We start from the raw sequence: 22,994 nt of genomic DNA, 5'->3' as shown, positions 1-22,994 counted from the left end.
CAACCCGCCTTCCAACATCTGGTAGGCTCTCTCTGTAAGACCAGGCATTGATCTATTTGTATAACAAAACGAAAACAGCATAGATAAAGCTTAAAATGATGCATCACCCATGAAGACGATAAAGCTTCCATTTCAATAATTAAACAGTGTTCCTCTGCATCCCTTAAACAACAGGATGCAACCCCCACTTTTTCTTTTCCATTTATCATTTGCCAGAGTGCAGCCCCTTTAAAAACAGTATGTATTGTCAAAATCATCTTTCAATTCACATCAAACCCCCGAGTTGTCATTCTTCTAATCCCCTTTCCCTTTTTTGTTATACGAAATATTTATATTACTCAGTCCACACAAGTTTGGCACCTTTCAATAGCAATAGTCTTATAGCAGTCCATTTCTTAACTCATTGAAACAACCAGACATACTGTCTGTGCTCACCACAATAGATATGGCTTTTTTTAAAGACTTACACTCTTTCACAATTTGTGCACCTGACCAGTTGATCCCTGTTGTGACAATCTGTTTGATCCTCAAACTCACATGCTTGTACTAAATATCTTAAATATGCTACACAGAGTCAAAGATATCAAAGGGTTTCATCCAAGCTGCTTCTATTGGAAAATATTTTTGTACACATGGCCCATAATTCTCTTCTTTTTCAGTCTTACCCCGCAGTGGCGTCACTAGGGTTGGTGTCACCCGGTGCGGGTAACTCATGGTGTCACTCCCTCTCAATTTACCGGTTGGACCAACTCACTCTCTGCCTGCACCATGTCCCCTCTGCCTGCCCTATCTCTCCCTCTATCCGCACCATCTCCCCTCCACCTGCATCCTTTCACCCTCTGCCTGCACCATCTCCCCTCCGCCTGCACCATCTCCCCCTCTGCCTGCACCATCTCCCCTCTGCCTGCACCATCTCTCCCTCTGCCTGCACCACCTCTCCCTCTGCCTGCACCATCTCCCCTCCGCCTGCACCATCTCTCCCTCTGCCTGCACCATCTCCCCTCCGCCTGCATCCTTTCACCCTCTGCCTGTACCATCTCCCCTCCGCTTGCACCATCTCTCTCTCTGCCTGCACCATCTCCCCTCTGCTTGCACCATCTCTCTCTCTACCTGCACCATCTCTCCTCTGCCTGCACCATCTCTCCCGCTGCCTGCACCATGTCCCCTCCGCCTGCACCATCTCACCCTCAGCCTGAACCATCTCCCCCTCAGCCTGCACCATCCCTCCCCCTCCGCCTGCACCCCATCCTCCGCCTGCTCCTCTTTTAACCCTTTCTTCGTCGCCTTCTCCACCCCCCCATGGTTTCTCCCTCACAGTTCGTGGCTTTTCTCAAAGTGGTTGAAATAAACACATGAAATACGCTTTGAATTTGTGCACGCGCCGCTGAGGATAAATTTAAATAGACACATAGCAGAGGTGAACAAGCCTGAACAACCTACAGGGGGATCGGGGGGATCTCCCCCAAGAAATGTTTGAAAAAGAGTGGATAAATGGAGCATTTTCAAGCAAATTTGAGGAAGCAGGAAGGTTGATAAAGCAAATGCGAAAGTTTTATGACATCAATAGTAGAGATTTCATATGATAATGACGTTGGTAGCCGCTTGTTCAGTATAATCAGAGAACTTAACTTTACAACCCCCAAAAACACAACACACTGACTCACCGGTAAGCACTATATTTTCCTTTACAATTGCCTTCTCAATATTTGGCAACTGTGTACCTCCGTCACACACAGTTGCACAGAATCACAATTCCACCTTAAATAAGTGACCTTTGCTTTGATTGCTCAGCAGAGAGGCCAGGGGTTGGATGGCCAAGTTTTCTGAACACCTTATAGACCCACTGACAGGCACTGTGAGAAACTGACACCGCCTTCAGCCTTTGCTCTAAAGTTCTCAATGGTGGCCCGTTAAATATGACTGAACGAGGCTCAGTTCAAAGTATGCACTGTACAAGAAATATGCTACACAACAAATTACAGCATCCTGGAAATAGTGGGCACTCTTAAGGAATGCAAGATTAATTAAAACATGTGAAACATAAACAAAAACCATATCACTTAGAACTTAATGTTTTATACATTCATTGTTCAGAAATCAGTACTTTCCCAGTTGTGGATGGGTGGATGCATGCATGCATGCAGGTATGTATGTATGGATAATTGGTGATGTGGAAGGATGGGTGTGGAAGTGAATAAATATGTTTGAAAAGGATGGATGGTTGATTGGGCAAATGTGCTCATGGGTGAATGAATGGATGTGTGGGCCATGGGTCTATGGATGAGATTCTTGGGCGAATAGTGGGATGCAGTAAGTAAGGAAGGGGTGTGACAGTCAGAGAGAGGCTGAATACGCCTGGTCCAGTGCTCATTGTGAAATCATTCATTCAGTGTGGATTGGGCCCGATTGACCCCCGGAAACTACCGCTGCGCCGCGCTTTATCGCAGCAGTGGCACGGTGCACAATGAGATATGAAAGTGGACAGGTTGGGAGGTCATTAATGTGATCGTATAGGAAAGATGTGGGTGCAAAAATGGAAAGTAGGCACGCAGTCAGTGGGGAAAAAGTGAGCAGGCGAATGAACCTAAATATGGCCTTCGAGGGTGTGCACGTTAAGTGAAAGATCAAATTGTCAAGCACTGGTCTCTTTCGAGGACAAAATCTCTCTACTCGTTTTTGCTTATCTGAATATGATGGGTCTGGAATAGAGAGGAAATGAACCCGGTATAGTTAGTACGTGAATAGTATTCACCAGTGAAACCACAGCCAATGCGGATACAATTTTAATGCCTGCTGTGTTGAAAACAAATGTTCTGAAAATATCTAGTGGCATCATTATCTGCGGCCATCGGGAAGTCTAGAATAAATGTTATCGTACAGAAGCACCATGGAGTCAGAGATGGAAAACAGACATTGTGGCTGTTGTGATTGTGAAATCTGTTTGGTAACACGTAATTAAATGCGCACATGTGGGCACCAGCACACTCAGTGTAAGTCCAAGGAGTTGCCGCCGGTACAATTGTGCCAGAGCAGCATCCTGTGACTTACTGCAAAATATCAATCAAGCTCATTTGGAAAGGAAGCTCACTTACTAGAAAGGCTCATCGGTGCTGCAGAAGTCGCTCTGCATTCAGAGAGATCGTTCTGATAACAAGCAATGAATTCACACGCATCTGTTGAAAATAAACAGCGCCAGGGTCCCGATTCCTGGGTTGAGTTTGCCGCCTCCATCCTCTAACCCCACCCTCTCTCACAACTCGTCACAAGATGGGGTCAGTGATGGTTGCTCCCACCCAGCCCTGCCAAGTATCATGCATCGGGTGTGACTCTAACGCATTTCAGTGCGGTGACCCGCATCACCGCACTGAAATGCATTGTCACGCATAATGGTCATAGCTGCTAAGGTTTCAGATTGCTATGTGTGACATTTTCATTTTTTAAGTGTAAATATGAGTGACATTTCACTGACTGAGTAACAATTCCTTGGGCGCAAAATCAAGCAATGAAAATGAGGGAAACATATAAATATGAGAAAGTACACCTATTTGAGCAATGGGATGATGGTCTTTAGGATCATGTGTTCAGCCACACGTAGGTAAGCTTAAAGGTTGTGGACCAGACTGGTGACCAAAAACTCAAAAAAATTATAAACAGGCAATTGACTTTCTCCATCTATGCATGAATGATCTGGAAAAACATTCCTGTAACCATCAGGACTACCTCAACACTGCTCAAACTGAGGAAAGAGTTGTAGAAGAGCATGACAGCACAATGTAGTAATATTACATGTCTCCTCAGTCCTCACAGAACCCAGGTAACTCTCCCATCACTCGCTGACTGTACTTGTGCCTTTGACCCTGTGCACCACTCCACTTGTCTTGGTTTGTGCTATTAAAATAGCATATACTTAGAATAATCTCCCTTCACTGACATGGAACTTCTGAGTACACTGCATGCACATGTACAAGAATGCAAACGTGTTGCTAAGTCATTTATGGTGACTACTAACTAGAATGTAAGAAGAGAAGTGATGTTAAATACAATAATCAAATAAAACAACCTTTTTATTTAAAAAGTAGCACTACAGATCTGGAATAGCAATGTTGGAGTTATTTTAAAATAGTAATGTATTGCCAATGAACGCTTAAACAAATGAAAAATGTTTATTTGCTATCATTCTTGCACCCGAACATGGTCCCAACAGTGCACCTGCCTGGAAGCCCTCGCTGCCTGTGTACTTACTTAGCTCCAGCAGTTCCTAGAGGCCCTAGCTGCCTGTGCCGTGGCTCGGGTGTAAACAGGCCCGGACTGGCCGTGGAGGGCACCGGGCAATTCCCCGGTGGGCCGCATGGTTGGGGGCCGGTTTTGGGCCCCTGGGGCCGTTTTTGTTACAGGGCCGTGGGGGGGGGGATGGGGTGGGCCGGCCGAGCACTTTGCCAGGGCCGGTTCTGGTTCCCTATCCGGCCCTGGGTGTAAATGTCCGAAAATCCCCCTCTGCTCTGCAGACAGAACATGACTGAAAGGCTTTAGAGCAGCCCTGCCTGCAATTGTGTCTGAAATTAAAGGAACAGATCTTGCAGTGCGTGCGCTCGGCTCAGCGCTGTGTGTGTGACAAGTTACAACAGACACACACACTACAAGTCTAAGTGGCAGCAGGCTGCCTGGCCAATAAGTACTTAAAATACTAATAAACTTTAAGTGCTGCTTTCAGAGGTGGAGGTCGGAGCCGAGCCCAGTGAAAAACCTAAGGTCCGTGTCACGAGACAGAGAGCAGCCCTCCACTGCGGCTTGCAGATTATTGTCTCATTAAAAAGCATTCTCAGATCATTCCTATCTTGCAGATAAGCCAGGCAGAAGGATGAGAGCAGCCCTGCCTGCAACTGTGTGACAAAAAGACCACAACGTCACACATACAACGTACGTCAGTGGCAGCATTGCACATGCACAGGCAGCTGCCTGGCCATTACTTACTTCTATCTCTCTATCGCTCGTCTCGGAATCACGTCACTGAGCTGCAGGGGTGTCTCCAGACTCTCCCACTGCTGCAATATGGATGTTTGCACTGCCTGATGCGCGGGCGGCCCATGCTGAGAGTCAGTCATGGACAGGTGTGGGGCGCCGCGGTAATAATTACATTTTTAAACGCACCCTAGGCCCCGAGGCAGCAGAAGCTTGACTCTCTGCCTCTCTCCAGTTCCCCGCCACTTCTAATGACTTCCTTTCTGTGTTCTGGAGGCAGCCGGAATCGAGGTTCCAACATCCCATAATCCCCCCCTTGCCTCTGCTCTGTTGAGCTAAGGGCAGGAAGCTTCAGTGATTGACAACCGCGCCGAGGGCCCGGGGTGCGCCGGGTCCATCGCAGCGGCAGATTGCAACATTGTAGCATCCAGGGTCGGATTGGGATCACAATTCGGCCCGGGCACTGACGAAAAAAGTGGCCCACATTCAAGAGGCGTGGCCCATATTTAAGGGGCGTGGCCCACATTCAAGGGGCGTGCCCTTTCATGAAACTCCATTTGCACAGACAAGGAATGAAAGTGGGAGGATGCTGTTCTTGCACACAACACAGGGCCAAGGTGGCAATGGCCTACATGCTGAGCAACTAAAAAAAATAGCAAGGCCCCTTTTAGTCACAAAATTATTCCAGCCCTCCAGCACAGGATCACCTGAAAAGCAGCAAAGCCCCTGCTATTACTAACCTACTCAGCCCTCCCCAGACCTTCAGCTCAGGAGCACATGAACAGAGGTAAGGCCCCTGCAATTAGTAAATTAATCAACCCTCCAGGCCTTGGGAAAATGTCTTGGCAGGGGAGCACAAAACACAGCTTTCTGGGTCATCCAAGGTAGCCAGGTAGCCAGGTAGCCAGGTAGCGAGGGGGGAGGCTGAGGTGAAGCTGGTGCATAGGAAGTGCCTTCCCAGTGTGTTCTGGCAGTTTGAGTATTTACCATTTACTGTAGTATTACCCTTGTACCTGTGTATGGTACCCTTTTGTAACTTGAACAAGTCACTTTTCTCTTGTAACACACTGTTTGCTACCTCTCACTTTTGTTTGCTTTACATACTTGCACAAGTGCCACCATTGCCTATGTAACGTTTGTTCTTGTGCTGAAGTGTCTGCCATTAATTGCAGTATTATACCTCTACTTGTATTTTGTACGCTTTTGTAACCTGCACACATATCTCTTTTACCACCTGTAATGTATCGTTTGCTCCTCTTGTATTTTGGTTGCTCACTATTGTCACTTTTGATTCATGTAACTTAACGTTTGCTTTTGTAATTTGTCCACTTATAATTTTCTCCTCATGTATTATTGCTGTTCCTAGTGTGAAGCGCTCTGACACCTTCAGGTAAAGTCTGCGCTATATAAAATCGTATAAATAAATAAATAAAACAAAAAAATTCCAAACATCACCAGGCCCCCACAGCAAGACCCATTCTTCCTCGCCCACTATGCCCTGAATGTGAAGGGCTGTGGGCGAGGTGTGAAGACTAACACCGTTTCTGGGCTGCATGGGCGCTAGGGGGCCGAGGTGCAAATGGCTCAAAGGCCTGAGAAACACCTGGCCCCCAGGGAGGCCGATTATTGCAAACAATCACCCCTCCCCAGCCCAACCTCAGCTTGATTGCTTGGCAGTGTTGGGGTGAAGGAGAGCCCACAGCTGACAATAGCTGTCTGGCCGCACAGCAAGGCTGCTTTCATTTTTTTTAGTCTCTGTCTCCGTGCACTCTGTGGGACGGTTTTTTTTCTCCCCTTTCCTAGTCCACTCTCTGTGGACTGGGACATGGGAGAGAAAAAAACGGCCCACAGAGGGCACTGAGGCACCGGCCCTTCGGCCCATGCCCGAATGCCCGCCTTGCCAATCCGCCCCTGGTAGCATCTCATAGAGTCTCATAGGAGAGACAGATTTAACTGTGATTATCTGACGGAGCCAGCTGCTGTAGTACGTCTGCAGCGCCGGGGAGCAGCATGGTGTCACCCCATGTGAGGGTGTCATCCGGTGCGGTCCGCACTCCCCGCACCCCCCTGGTGACGCCACTGTTACCCCGTGACCTAAAAAAACCAAGCATTAGAATAGCCAATAGGTCTCGCCTTTGGGACCTTATAAGTGTTTAGCCATGCAACAGTTGTTGTTGCACCAAGGATATTGTGCTGCATAACTAAATACTTATAAGGTCCAAAAAGCGAGACCTATTGGCTATGCCAATAATTGTTGAGATTGATATTGGGCATGTGAGCCGGCCCATATGTTGGCTGTGCCTGTGAATAAAGTGATTATGTCTGGGCATTTTCGACACTGTGTTGTAACTTGAGGCTGTGTCTGGCTATTTCAGACTATGCCTGAAAATTGGAAACTATTTTTGGGTATATATATATATGTGTGAGCATATCATAGTTATACATGGGTATCTGCTGCTGTGCCTTGGCATTTGAGGCTAAATAGAGCCTCCTATGATGTGCCTGGCACTTCATGCTCATGCTTTTGAAGCTCTGACTGAACGTGTGAAGATACCCCTAAGAATACAATGGTTGGACGTGGATAATTAAAGTTCTGCCAGGCCATCTATTTGCATCATATAATATCTGGGTATCAGAGGAAGTGACTGGGAAGTTAAGGCTGTGTGTGGGTATTAGCAGCTATGCCGGGAAATGTGAGCCTACAATGCTCAGGTATATAAGGATATCTAATATTTTGCTCACAAACAGTAATGGTAGTCGAGCAGTCAAGACTGAAGCAATATAAGAAGGGCTTTCAGAGTTACGGCAAGGCAGAGAGTAACACAGATATTACCTAAGTCAGTACATAATAATTTCTAGTCAGGTAATTTTACTTTAAAAATAAAATATGGTGAATAATGTGTCAACACAATAGAATGCATAAATATAACAAACAGGGAAAATTAGGCCGTTAAGAAATCAAAAGCCTCTAGTCCTAACCCTTCCAAACTTACAACCCCATTAGGTTTGTAATAAAGGCTGGGACTTTCATAAACATAAGCAGCATAGGGGTGAATGTCTTCCTATGAGCTTCATGCAAGTGGGTGGAGTATTTTTATCCATTATATGCGGTTCAGTGGCATGAATAGTGTACATGTCTTGTGTCCTGAAGCATGTCTTGTGTCCTGAAGCCCTTCCATTGTTTTATTCCACAGGGGAGACTCCTGATTATGTAAATGTGCTTTTTCAGAATGTGATAGTGCTGTTATAGGTCTGTACCAATGAGCAAAGAGTTTACAGCATCCGCAAAACTTTAATGATTAAAAAGGTGCAATGGGATTCAACTTGTTGCGTTTAGTGGGAGAAGAGACTGAAGGCAGGACAAGAGTATAGTGGGCAGTAGTAGAGATGCTTGGACATGTACCATCTTCAGAGGTGGCAATGGCCAAGGTCTCTCCTCCCACTCTGTACAGTAGGAGAGACAGGAATATAGGGCAGCACACACCATCGCAGGCCAAGAGAGAATGGCTGTGAGCACCACAGCTTTGCTCCAGGGCTACATCCCAATCCTCCCACAGGCTGGATCCAGTAACATCAGGAACACTCATGGGTGACAGACATTACAACAGTGTACTGTTCGCAAACAAAACTATGGTGTAGCTCACACAGTCGATGCAGTTTTTTACTTCCATGCGATGGGGAATAATAGTTTTGTGAGATTGTAGAGGGCGCTCATCAGGCACAAATGACTATTCATTGTTGCTTTGTGGGTCAGGGAGTATGTAAGTGACCCTGCAAGGCAGGCTATCTGACCTCTACTCACCTCTAGCAGACAACTGCTTTCCTCTTGCTCAAGTCCCACAACAAGAATCTACTGGGCTTCTCGCTTACTCTAGGCTTTTGTAGGACAGTAAGCAGAAGGGAGGAACCACCTTTGTCAGTAGCTCTCATTTTAGCTAGGATACTCAATGTGCTGACTAGACAAGCCCCCCCCCCCCCCCCAGCGCCTTGAGACCCTGTCAGGCCCGTGGTGGTGAGTGCCTGTATGTGATGGAGAGACAGAAAGGCTAATAAGCGTTTTCAGGCATCAATCAAATGCCCACACTGGAAAAGGCAACATGCTTCAAACAGAAGTCTGTTAATCAGCGTTGTGAAGAACTTACAAATGGCGGCAGAGACAGTCAGTGAATTTGGCAAGAAAATCCTGGGTCAGTGCTCTAGAGTTTGTCAGTGCGCGAGAGCCAGGAGAAATCAAATACACGTGAACAGGGAGAAACAGTGCACTTCAACTGTAGCGTGAGGGGAGCTGCTTCGTGCGTCCTAATTGTCTCTGAGAGAATTAGCAAGACGCTGGGGAGACCGTATCAATTTTGGAGAAGCAGAGGAGAAATATCAAAGTATTACGTTTCTTTTCTTTGAGCAGCAGTGTTGACGCCAAGAATTATCGCATGCACATCAAAAGCTGTATTTGTTTAGTGTAATGCGTCTAAGGACGAGCTGCATGGCTTTTCCCCGGCAAGGCACGTAACAACCTTTTACTCCTGAAGTTCGTGTCAAGAGTATTCTAACTCGTATTTGTGTTAAGGTACCTCGCAAGTAGGGAGAGTTCAGAAGGTAGAAGACGCAGCTCGGTAAACCAGTTTTCTGGAGGATTTAGCTGGAAGATAAGTTACTGTGTTGCGCACCGCAAAGACACTTGTGCCTAAAACTTGTAGCAGGATTTAATTAGCGTATCTTTGGAACTACCAGAGTATCTCTCATGATGCTAAGGCCAGTTCAATAAATCCATGGAGACTGTATTGTGTGAATACCAAACCAATAGGAGACGTTCCATGAGACTTTATATAGGAACATTTCTTCACATAGAGAGAAGCAATTGCCTTTGGACAGTGGGGTATGGAAGTGTAATATTCGTAATAAGCATATAGCAGGAAATTAGTTGAATGTTGTTGCATGATTCTGTTTCTTCCCATGCAGATGCAGTAAAATAGTCCCATGCTGAGAAGCTGAGGCGCGGAAGGTGTCCAGTGTACACATATTCCAAGGCAGTCTCTCTCTTTATACACTTCCCCTTTCCCCCCTGCAGTTGCCATCACCAGGAATTATCTTGCTGGTGGGGGCACTGGTGGCGGGGCGTTGGGACCATCGTCGACTCCTGTGGAAGTAGTTTGGACTTCTGACAGACCCTCACGGGTAAGTAGTGCACTTTACAAGTGATTGATTGAGCAAGAAGACTTCCAAGGTCAGCAGGAAGCAGGGGAACTAGCTCTCCCAATTGTTTGGGAAAGTGAGCACCATGGCAGGTTTAGTGTTTCATCACAGTTCCTTGCTGCTCTCTAGTGATGTTCTAAGGTACTGCTCAGACATTTTGTATTGCAGAGAATTAGGAAGCAGCTTTGAATTTGTACCTCATTTTCTTTTGTTGCTCTGTTTCCTTTATATTTTTAATGTTCTTGGCTACTCATGGATAAAATACATCTCATTTAAAGTTCTCTTGAGCAAGATGGTGTAGGAAGGTAGATATCTGACTATGGTTACCCCCAAACTTTTTGCCTGGTGTTTAGCTGGTTTTTGACTTAGTTGGCCTGGGATCCTGCCATTCAGGGCCCCAGGCTAATTGCTCTCTCCTTAAAATGGACTCCATGTGCCTTAGGTGCATAACACACTTGGAATTGGTTCACCTTATAGGCCCCTGTAGCATAGGTGTTTCCAAGGCCTACCAGGGGCTGCAGCATGTATTGTGCCACCCCTGGCCTGGCCTGGCCTCCATATTTGACACAACTGGCTGATCACTCAGCTGGGGTAAGTTGGTGTAATCACCTCTTACTTAGATATAGTATCCCTATATCTAACCTTAAACTGGACACATATGTTCCTATCAGCCACTCCTATGGAAGGCCTCATCAATCCTGGGGGCAGAGTGCTTGGAAATATGTGAGATGGTGCTCTAGCATGAGCTGAGCCTGTCTGCAGCTGTCGGGAACCACTCCCTAAGCTGTTCCGGGATATTGCCATACCATATACTCTTAAGTGCATTATAATCCTTGCGGTTATTTGTTATCTTTGGTTTGGCTTTATCAAAACATGTCGAGTAAGGTGTCATACGAATTGGAATACTATCCCCTCGACAGTTCTGTCGACGGGGATAGCATTCCACCCTTCTAGAGGGACACGACATGTGTGTAGCCTTAACCTCGGTTAAAGTTAACCAGAGCCTCAGCATCACAAAATGGATGCTGCCACCACAGACACAAGTCTGACCTCCTGCTGCTGGGAGTCCTTCCAGCGAGGGAGGCTTGGACAAAGGGTTTCCTGCCTTGGGAGGTGCGAGCACCACCCCAGACAGGGTTTTGTGTATTGGGTAGGACAGGGCTGAATAGATTGAGACATGCCCGGGGCACACAAGGTGTCCCCGGGCATAAGCCAGTCCAAACCGGTCCTGGGACTTTCCATACCCAGGCCTGGCGAGGAGCTGGACAAAGGAAAGGGGGTGTAACCGCCCCCCTTCCTGGTCCCACCCAGAGGAGGGACCTAGTAGGTGATCCACCCCTTAGATTGGGAATAAGAGTGGGAGCAGTGCCATTGCACAGTAGATCATCCTGAATCAACTTTACACGAAGAAGAAGACTGGACTTCGACATTATGCTGCACAGAAGACTGAAGAGAATCTCCCTTGTGGCCTAGGAGTGGCCACCCTGTGAAAGCAGGTACCAACCAGCGAATCGATGTCTGCTTTGCCGCCGCCTCCCGCCGGAGCCCGAGCCCAGAGCCTGACAAGACCCAGACTCCCAGACTTCTCACAGCCCGATCCACAGTCCCTGCAAAGAAGGGACCCGTGGAGGCACCGAGAGACGTGGGACCGGACTTCTTGGAAGACACCCGAAGAGCTGACAGCGCAGCACCAGAGGCATCCTCGACGTTGTATTTTGGGGACTGAGAACCCTCACCACCGAGCCGTCCTTGCACCGAAGATCAGCCCCCCAGCATCTCCACGATCTGCGTGGGGCCCTTTTGCATTGTGCCACACGACGTGCCATTCCGGCCACTAGCCACATGGTCAGTGGCCATCTTGGCGATGAAACCGAAGAACTACACTGCGGGTCTGGTTGGTCCGAGTACTAAGCCTTTTTTGACTCCTGCGTGGCTTGCATTAGCCAAGGCCTGTTTGCTCCGATCAAGTTGCCAACACCGCCAACAGCGAGAAGCCTGCGTGGGACAGCTTGTGACCGACTCATGGACGTCCTCGACCCTCGGTGTCCACGTGACTGCAGAGAGAAGCTACACCTCAACGTCTGTTTGCACCCGACTTCGCCTGGTTCCAATCTGGTTCCACTGTAGTCACTGGCTAGTGACTTTGAACATTGTCCCCTCTGCTTTCAGGTCTTCACATCTTCAGATTCACCCTTGGATCCACCGGAACTCTTCACATCGAGCCGCCTGCAGCATCTTCAGCTCCAAGCACCATCGACCAGCGTGACGAAACCCGACACTACTTCGACCCTGTGCACCCGCTTCCTGTGGGTGAGGTAACTCAGCTCCGCCAGTGTTCCTACACTGGTACACACCTCTAGGGCCTGTGTCTCAAGTTTCAGCTTTCTAGATCACTCGGAAGGTTCCGAACTAACTAACTTTTTACGCACCATAGACTTTGCATTGGTGAGTGCGTGCACTTTAAACACTGCACCCGAGTCCCATGGGCCTTTCCCGACTTAGTCACTGCTAGTCTCGAATAGCTCCAGCGATTCCCAAGGCCCTCGGCCTGTTTCCTTTCCAATTGGTATCTCTTATACCACTTTCTTAGTATATGGTTTAGGTGGCCCCTAGGGCTCATCCATATTGTGCAACTTTTGTGTATTTTAAACTGTCTTGTGTTTAACGCTTGTGCTTCTGTGCTCCTAAAGAGTCCAGGGGATACTTTTAGTTAATAAATCAATATATATTTTCAATATATATCTGTGTGGTGTTCTTTCATTTGGTATTCAAGGGGGTTGTGTATGGTAATACAGCTGGCTTCACATGCCTTTCAGAGTTTAGCCTAAGACTGCTTTGTCCACGTTACCACTAGGATAACTGATCTATAAGGTTGACTTACAACCAATCATCATAAGGGTTGCTTCGCTTAGTACAAAGTGATCACTAGAATTAGTGAGCATTATGTACCAAGCCAACTTCTCACAGATGGCATGGGACTTTTCTGTATTCTCGCCACTTCCCAGGAAATTCCAGGCAGTCATGTGTCAGTCTTTCATCAAAATCCAGTCTACTTGTAGCATCATAATTCACGATGAGGGCTCCTCGAAGCAATACAAGGGGTCAGGGAACGAGGAAGAAGCTTTATGAATAGAAAGAGCAGCCACAGGATTATGTGCTTCCACCATCAGTTTGTGGTGGAGCAATGTCTAGCTTCTGAAAATATCCCTGGAGTTTAGTGGAATGGCAGTACAGCATCTCTCCTCGGTGCACTACACAATGTGAACCCACTTGCTTGCCGTGCAAGCTTGTTCTCCCAGGCTTTTGTTCTTGTCTTGTGATCTTTCGAGTCCTTCCTGGGTTGTGACTCATGCCTGCATGCGGGGAGCAGGGCTATTGTTGATGTCTTCCTGTAATGACGCCCTGGGTGTTTCCAGTTCTGCCAGAGGAGACGAAGGAGGGGTACTGAGGGGCTTGAGGGGACATTCTTGGCACCATGAACGCCGATGGTGTGATCATATACTCGCACCCTATCGGATTAAGGGCATACATGTAGGCGCCTGAATCGCTGTATACAGTGTTCCCTGCAGACTGGATCGTCTATAGTTGCCCCGAAAAGCACAGACATGGGTTTAAAGTGTTAACACAAAGTGGGCTGGCTCTTACCTTTTCTCTCTGCGGACTCCAGTTTCTTGCTACAAGAACAACATAAGCTGGAAGAGGTTGAAAGCTATCCCACATGTTTTTCGAGACAGACAAATTGCAGCTACTTCACAAATTGGATGGATCCGCAGTCAGGCATCGCGACAAAGGACTGGGCAAATCGAATGTTGTGACTCAGATTCAGGCAAACGTAAGACACTGTTTACCCCTGTGCTGGTGCTTTTTTCAATAAATTGGGAGAACATTGTACTGACAGTTTATCGAGAGTCCGTTAAAAGGAAACCCAGCAGGGTGTTCTCCGTACAGTTGTACTCTTAAAATATCAGGGGGGATGAGTTTGGACAGCCTTACTTTAAAAAATAAAAAAGAGAACGCCAAAATACAGATCGTGAATCACCCCTTGCGACCATATCCTTCAATTATACCACATCCTGCATGGAGGAGAACACGTTTCCTCTGCCTTAGATTCATGCTCATAAGAGTGTGTGCGATAATTTAATTATAACTATTTTCCTACTTACACAATACAGTTGTGATAGTGAGTGTGTTGGGGCAATTACTGATCACAGTGGCTGGTGTTATTGTCTGTTTGTATGTACTTGTGTGGGTGCGTGTGAATAAAAAAGTAGTGATATCACACGTGTGCATATAAACATTACATTTGTGATATTGTTTGTGAGCATGCTGGTCACAGCGGTGATTGTGTGTCTGCATCTGTGTGTGTATTTTATTGTGATTCTATACTCGCAATAACACTTAAAAAGAAAGAGTGAGCATATATCTTGGAGTGAGATGCACCTCGAAATAGGGGCCACTTGGAAGCTAGTGGAATGAGTTAAATAACCTTACTACATTTTGCCACACATTTGCAGAGAGAAGATGTTGATTTGGGCTTTCAGAAAATAAGGGCAGGAAGGTGATGCTATATAACTGAAACACTGCATACACTCCAAATACCACTCAGTGCCACATAGTTATATGCAACATAATTACACTGCACTCAATGCAACAAACACTCCAAATTCCACTAAGTGCCACATAATTGCACACCATATAATTACGCTCTACTGAATGCAACACACACTCCACACAATAGCTCTCAGTGCCACATAATTATATGCTACATCATTACACTGCATTCAATGCAACATACACTCCAGCCACATAATTACACGCCACACAATTACACTCTACGGAATACAATAAACACTCCTCAAAATACCACTCAGTGCCATATAATTATATGCTACATAATTGCACTGCACAAAACGCAACATACACTCCAAATACCACTCAGTGCCACATAATTATATGCTAAATAATTACACTGCACTAAACGCAACATACACTCCAAATACCACTCATTGGCACATAATTACACACCAAATAATTACACTGCACTCAATGCAACATAAACTCCAAATACCACTCAATGCCACAAAATTACACAGCACTCAATGCAACATACACACCAAATACCACTCAGTGCCACATAATTACACGCCACATAATTACACTGCACTCAATGCAACATACACTCCAAATACCACTCAGTGCCACATAATTACACACCACATAATTACACTCTACTGAATGCGACATACACTCCAAACAATACCACTCAGTGCCATATAATTATATGCTACATATTTACACTACACTCAACGCAACATACACTCCAAATACCACTCAGTGCCACATAACTACACACCACATAATTACACTGCACTCAATGCAACATACTCTCCAAATACCACTCAGTGCCACATAATTACACACCACAAAATTATACTGCACTCAATGCAACATACATACCAAATACCACTCAGTGCCACATAGTTACACTGCACTCAATGCAACATACCCTCCAAATACCACTCAGTGTCACATAATTACACACCACATAATTACACTCTACTGAATGTAACATACACTCCAAACAATACCACTCAGTGCCACATAATTATATGTTACATAATTACACTGCACTCAATGCAACATACACTCCAAATACTAAGCAAGGGCGAAATCAGCAAAATCGCGGTCCACGAAATCGTGCGAAAGCGAATTCGCGTTCCGCGTAATTCGCGAATTCATGCGAAATTACGAATTTTTGTTTTTCTGCGTGTTCAAGGGCATTTTTGCGTGTTCGCAGGCTTTTTCCCGTGTTCGCGGGCTGCTTGCATGGCGAAGTTAACCATGCGGTTGTGTATGTGGGCACAGCACCCTCTGGTTTACACTGCCACCCTCTGGTTCACCACTGACACCCTCTGGTTTACCACTGCCACCCTCTGGTTCATCACTGCCACCCTCTGGTTCACCCCTGCCACCCTCAGGTTCAGCACTCACTACTGCCACCCTTTTGTTCATCTCAGCACCCTCTGGTTCACCCCTGCTGCCACCCTCTGGTTCAGCACTCACCACTGCCACCCTCTGGTTCATCACAGCACCCTCTTGTTCACCAGTGCCACCCTCTGGTTCATCCTGCCACCCTCTGGTTCATCACTGCCACCCTCTGGTTCAGCACTGCCACCCTCTGGTTCATCACAGCACCCTCTGGTTCATCACAGCACCTCTGGTTCACCCCGGCCACCCTCTGGTACAGCACTGTCACCCTCTGCTTCATCACTACCACCCTCTGGTTCAGCACTGCCACCCTCTGGTCATCACAGCACCTCTGGTTCACCCCTGTCACCCTCTGGTTCATCCCTGCCACCCTCTGGTTCATCCCTGCCACCCCCTGGTTCATCACTGCCACCCCATGGTTCAGCACCTCCACCGTCTGGTTCATCACAGCACCCTCTGGTTCACGAGTGCCACCCTCTGGTTCATCGCTGCCACCCTCTGGTTCATCACTACCACCCTCTGGTTCAGCAATGCCACCCTCTGGTTCACCAGAGCACCCTCTGGTTCATCACAGCACTTCTGGTTCACCCCTGCCACCTTCTGGTACAGCACTGTCACCCTCTGCTTAATCCCTGCCACCCTCTGGTTCATCCCTGCCACCCTCTGGTTCATCACTGCCACCCTCTGGTTCAGCACTGCCACCCTCTGGTTCATCACAGCACCCTCTGGTTCACCAGTGCCGCCCTCTGGTTCATCCCTGCCACCCTCTGGTTCATCCCTGCCACCCTCTGGTTCATCACTGCCACCCTCTGGTTCATCACAGCACCCTCTGGTTCATCACAGCACCTCTGGTTCACCCCTGCCACCCCCTGGTACAGCACTGTCACCCTCTGCTTCATCACTACCACCCTCTGGTTCAGCACTGCCACCCTCTGGTCATCACAGCACCTCTGGTTCACCCCTGTCACCCTCTAGTTCATCCCTGCCACCCTCTGGTTCATCCCTGCCACCCTCTTGTTCATCACTGCCACCCTATGGTTCAGCACCTCCACCGTCTGGTTCATCACAGCACCCTCTGGTTCACGAGTGCAACCCTCTGGTTCATCCCTGCCACCCTCTGGTTGATCACTACCACCCTCTGGTTCAGCACTGCCACCCTCTGGTTCACCACAGCACCCTCTGGTTCATCACAGCACTTCTGGTTCACCACTGCCACCTTCTGGTACAGCACTGTCACCCTCTGCTTAATCCCTGCCACCCTCTGGTTCATCCCTGCCACCCTCTGGTTCATCACTGCCACCCTCTGGTTCAGCACTGCCACCCTCTGGTTCATCACAGCACCCTCTGGTTCACCAGTGCCACCCTCTGGTTCATCCCTGCCACCCTCTGGTTCATCCCTGCCACCCTCTGGTTCATCACTACAACCCTCTGGTTCAGCACTGCCACCCTCTGGTTCATCACAGCACCCTCTGGTTCATCACAGCACCTCTGGTTCACCCCTGCCACCATCTGGTACAGCACTATCACCCTCTGCTTCAACCCTGCCACCATTTGGTTCATCCCTGCCACCCTCTGGTTCATCACTACCACCCTCTGGTTCAGCACTGCCACCCTCTGGTTCATCAGAGCACCCTCTGGTTCATCACAGCACCTCTGGTTCACCCCTGCCACCCTCTGGTACAGCACTGTCACCCTCTGCTTCATCCCTGCCACCCTCTGGTTCATCCCTGCCACCCTCTGGTTCATCACTGCCACCCTCTGGTTCAGCACTGCCACCCTCTGGTTCATCACAGCACCCCCTGGTTCATCACAGCACCTCTGGTTCACCCCTGCCACCCTTTGGTACACCACTGTCACCTTCTGCTTCATCACTACCACCCTCTGGTTCAGCACTGCCACCCTCTGGTCATCACAACACCTCTGGTTCACCCCTGCCACCCTCTGGTTCATCCCTGCCACCCTCTGGTTCAACCCTGCCACCCTCTGGTTCATCACTGCCACCCTATGGTTCAGCACCTCCACCCGCTGGTTCATCACAGCACCCTCTGGTTCACCAGTGCCACCCTCAGGTTCATCCCTGCCACCCCCTGGTTCATCCCTGCCACCCTTTGGTTCACCACTACAACCCTCTGGTTCAGCACTGCCACCCTCTGGTTCATCACAGCACCCTCTGGTTCATCACAGCACCTCTGGTTCACCCCTGCCACCCTCTGGTACAGCACTGTCACCCTCTGCTTCAACCCTGCCACCCTCTGGTTCATCCCTGCCACCCTCTGGTTCAACACTACCACCCTCTGGTTCAGCACTGCCACCCTCTGGTTCATCACAACACCCTCTGGTTCATCACAACACCTCTGGTTCACCCCTGCCACCCTCTGGTGCAGCACTGTCACCCTCTGCTTCATCCCTGCCACCCTCTGGTTCAGCACTGCCACCCTCTGGTTCATCACAGCACCCTCTGGTTCACCAGTGCCACCCTCCGGTTCCTCCCTGCCACCCTCTGGTTCTTCCCTGCCACCCTCCGGTTCATCACTACCACCCTCTGGTTCAGCACTGCTAACCTCTGGTTCATCACAGCACCCTCTGGTTCATCAAAGCACCTCTGGTTCACCCCTGCCACCCTCTGGTACAGCACTGTCACCCTCTGCTTCATCCCTGCCACCCTCTGGTTCATCCCTGCAACCCTCTGGTTCATCACTACCACCCTCTGGTTCAGCACTGCCACCCTCCCGTTCATCACAGCACCCTCTGGTTCATCACAGCACCTCTGGTTCACCCCTGCCACCCTGTGGTACAGCACTGTCACCGTCTGGTTCATCCCTGCCACCCTCTGGTTCATCCCTGCCACCCTCTGGTTCATCACTACCTCCCTCTGGTTCAGCACTGCCACCCTCAGGTTCATCACAGCACCCTCTGGTTCATCACAGCACCTCTGGTTCACCCCTGCCACCCTCTGGTACAGCACTGTCACCCTCTGCTTCATCCCTGCCACCCTCTGGTTCATCCCTGCCATCCTCTGGTTCATCACTACCACCCTCTGGTTCAGCACTGCCAACCTCTGGTTCATCACAGCACCCTCTGGTTCATCACAGCACCTCTGGTTCACCCCTGCCACCCTCTGGTACAGCACTGTCACCCTCTGCTTCATCCCTGCCACCCTCTGGTTCATCCCTGCCACCTTCTTCCTTTGCTGTAAGTGCTTCCTGTTGCAGTTATTTTTTTACATAGCATTGTGCCATACTTGTAACTATTTTCTGACCCTGCTTTGAGGGTCAGAGCAGGGTCAGAGAATAGTTGCAAGTACGCAACTGAACGCTGGAGGGGCCCCTCAGGAAGCACTACACGGAATGGTTACAAATTAGCTTGAACTTTTGCACATGCTAAGTGCTTTCAGTTTTCCAAAAGTTGTTTTTCTGCCATTTCGCGAGATTCGCGGGGCGCGTATTCGTGCGAAATCGAACTTGCAATCCGCAAATTCGTGCGAATTTGCTGATTTCTTTTTTTTGCGTGTTCGCGCGGTTTTCTGCTTATTCGCGGACCGCTTGCAGCGCACCGACCCCGAGGTTGCCCATGTGGTCATGTATGGGCGCGGCCATCTTGTTTGCGTGACGTGTTTCCGTTACCGGGCTCTTGTTGCATGCTCGTGACGTATGCGGCGCGCGATTACGTGTTCATGGGCGTTTTTGCGTGCTCGCGGGGAAAATATCGCGCAAACTCACCCACAAGGTCCTCTACGGGCGCGGCCATCTTGCTTTTCATTCACTGCTATGGTTTGGGGCATGCTACCTTTCTATCCATCTCACATCTTCGTAATCCTATGTTTTTCTGAACTTTTTTTGTCTTTTTTTGCTTATTATCTCTCGTTTCAATTTCCTACATCTATATTTTGTGTGTTTTTTTTAACTTTTTGTTACTTTATTACCTACTTTATTTCTTTTGCTCTCTCTCTTATTTTTTTCACACCTATTCTTCTTTCCTTCTTCTTGTGCCCAGGACCATGGCTAAGGGAGGCGACAAGGGCAAGGGGAAAGGCCCAGCTCTCCGTACCCGGCTCCCTTGCGGGCGTTTGAGGGGCGAGGAAGTTCAGGCCAGGGAGATCTTCTCCGCGGTGGAGGTGGCCGCCTTGATGGTGTTTGTGCAAGTCCACCTCCCTAAAACCGTGGCAGCAGGTGGGCGGATTGCTTCCGGTTACGGCCTCCGGGAGCGTTGCCAGCTGTGGGAGAAGGTGTGCCGGCGCATGTATAAGGAGTTTGGGGTTCGGCGCACCTACCAGCAAGTGACGCAACGGTGGAGTGACATCTTGGACCAGGAGCATGACATGGTCGACCTGCTCGGTGTGGAGATCCCTGGCCTTGGTAAGTCGCTATTTAATAACTACTTTTTTTCTTTCTGCTCTGTTATATTGCTAATCTATTTTTTTCCTGAAGAGTACGAATGCTGCTGATTCGATTACATTGCAGGTAAATTAATATTTAAATCGCTTCTGTCTTTGCAGGTGCTCGCCTGGTTATTGGCGTTGCTACTATGCTTACTTGTTTGCAACTTTTTAGAGAGCATTACTGCGTAATGGTAGAGACAGTAGACTCAAGTCTAGTCCTTCTTTGTACTCCTGCTGCTGCCACTTTGATGAGATAGTGGTGGATTGATACGTTGAGTTTATTATGTTTTACTTGTTATAGGACATTTGTTAGTGGTCTGCAATCATGATGACGGACTGTGTCTGTCACGCGACGTCTCGTGCTGCTGAGTGATGGCAGTCATAGTAGAACCTTATTGTTGTTGATGTCGTTAGTGAATTACATAACTTTCCTATTAGATGGTCTGCGAATCCTGCAATACTGTACTACTATCCTTCTAGTTGACCAGATCAGATGCAATTGATGTTAATTTGTTTCCCCGACAAAATTTTAGATTGAGTACAAAGAAATCAAATATTTCCCAAAAAACAATCATCCATGTTGTGTTTCATTATTCCATGATCACAGGACCTCCCAGGGGCAAGGGGGCGGTGGCGACAGAGACTCCGGTGGCGGAAGGTGGAGAGGCTCAGTCCCTTGCAGGCTCTTCTGCTGGGCCCAGTAAGTTGTTCTATTGTTATTTTAATACTTATACTTCCCTACCTTTTACAGCTCCTATTCGTTACAAACTGGTTCCTAATAATTCTATGTTTTACAAAATAGTCTTTGATCTTCTTCTAATGTAGACTACTTTTTACATTCTTATCCTGCCTCTACCATCACTCTCTGTGCTACTACTATTTACAATTATGAGTCGGTCTGTGTAGGTAGCTAAGCTTGCCCATTCGGCAAACGGTGTGAAACAAAACTTTGATACAGCAATAGCTCTAGGCACTGAGTGAAGTCCTCTGGGTTGCTCTTGCTGTCTATTATATTCTTCTTAATGTAAGTGCTTTGACAAATTCCAACAATAAAATGTCATTGTTTACACCAAGTAAATGGTAGCAGTTGCCTTTTTGATTTGAGAGGTGCACATCCCATACCGCTAGTGTTTCAGGGACTATTCTGCACACAAAGAAGTATAGACAAGATAAATAGGACATTGTTGATGATAGGTGCAATTCGACTTTCGACATACCTCAGTCCGAACAGAAGTTGAACCCCTATTCCCCTGACCGACTATCTAGAGAGTCTGACCAATGATTTTACGACCCAGAAGAACAGAAGAAGACTACCTCCGAGTCCCGGCCTATCTGAGTCACTGAAACATGACTGCCAAGTGCAGTAGTTCAAACCTTTCCGCTCACTCACTCGTGAACAAAAACCACACAGTGTTTGTTAGTTTTAAAGTTTTATTTTCAATTGAGAAATGAAAACATTATTTCTTTATTTTTAATAGCGTAGTATTCTTATGGATGAAGATGATGTTAAAGTTTAAACAACATTCCCATGAATGAAATTAGTATGACTCAAACTTAATAATAGTTAACACTAACAGACACAGGAAATTATTAGAATAACAGTGCGTGTGCCCCCACCTTCTTTAAAGTACTTAAAGTACTGCTGGTGGTGACTCAGTAGTAGTTGGTGAATCGTCTGGCAGAAGGGCAATGGAATCTTCTTTCTGTAATGAGAAAAATGGTGCACGTTAAGCAAGCATTCATCAGTTGTCATAAGAAGAAGTGTAGCATTTAATGGAATAAGCATCTAAAAGGTTAACACCCTTCCCAAAACCGTTACTTTTTTTCAATCCCAGTAATAAAAAATGTGTTATGTAACATTTTCTTCCATTGCGAGACAAAATAGGGGGTTGTGTATGGCATCTGAAAATATGACATGTTTTTCCCTAGACGTCACAACATCTGATGCGGCACAGATGACCACCAGTGCCGGGGCCAGCAGTGCGTAGGGGTCCACTCTGGATGCGGCGGCGCCAACAGGAGGAGCTGGGGGGGGGAGACTCAGTGGCGGCGGATGGTGGTAAGTTATTATACTCCTTACTTATTGAAATTTTTTTGAGTAGGCTCGTAAAGGAGTGTATGATGTACAGTACAAATTTTTCTCTGTTTAAGTGAATATTGTTTTTAATAATGAAATGTGTTTTTATGAATAAATATGATGTTTTTAACCCATGATACATGTAAAAATAGACAATAAATTTCGGAGATATATCTCGAAAAAATCTTTTTGTCTCCACACTCTCATTGTTTCAATTTGATGTCTGATATAAATATCTGAAATATATCAACCTTGAAAAATTGTAAATTTGTTAATCCACATACAGCCTCAGATAAAATCCAGTGTTTACCCATTGTCTTTTACCAGGATCCCTCAGAGACCTTAGTCTCGTTACTAAAGGATATATGGAAAGGGAACCTTTGTAATTGTTTTGTAGTACTG

This window comes from Lissotriton vulgaris, chromosome 2_1 (genome assembly GCF_964263255.1).
Source record: "Lissotriton vulgaris chromosome 2_1, aLisVul1.2, whole genome shotgun sequence".
Taxonomy (NCBI): Eukaryota; Metazoa; Chordata; class Amphibia; order Caudata; family Salamandridae; genus Lissotriton; species Lissotriton vulgaris.
The sequence above is the reverse complement of the archived record's forward strand: the minus strand, read 5'-3'. Positions refer to the sequence as shown.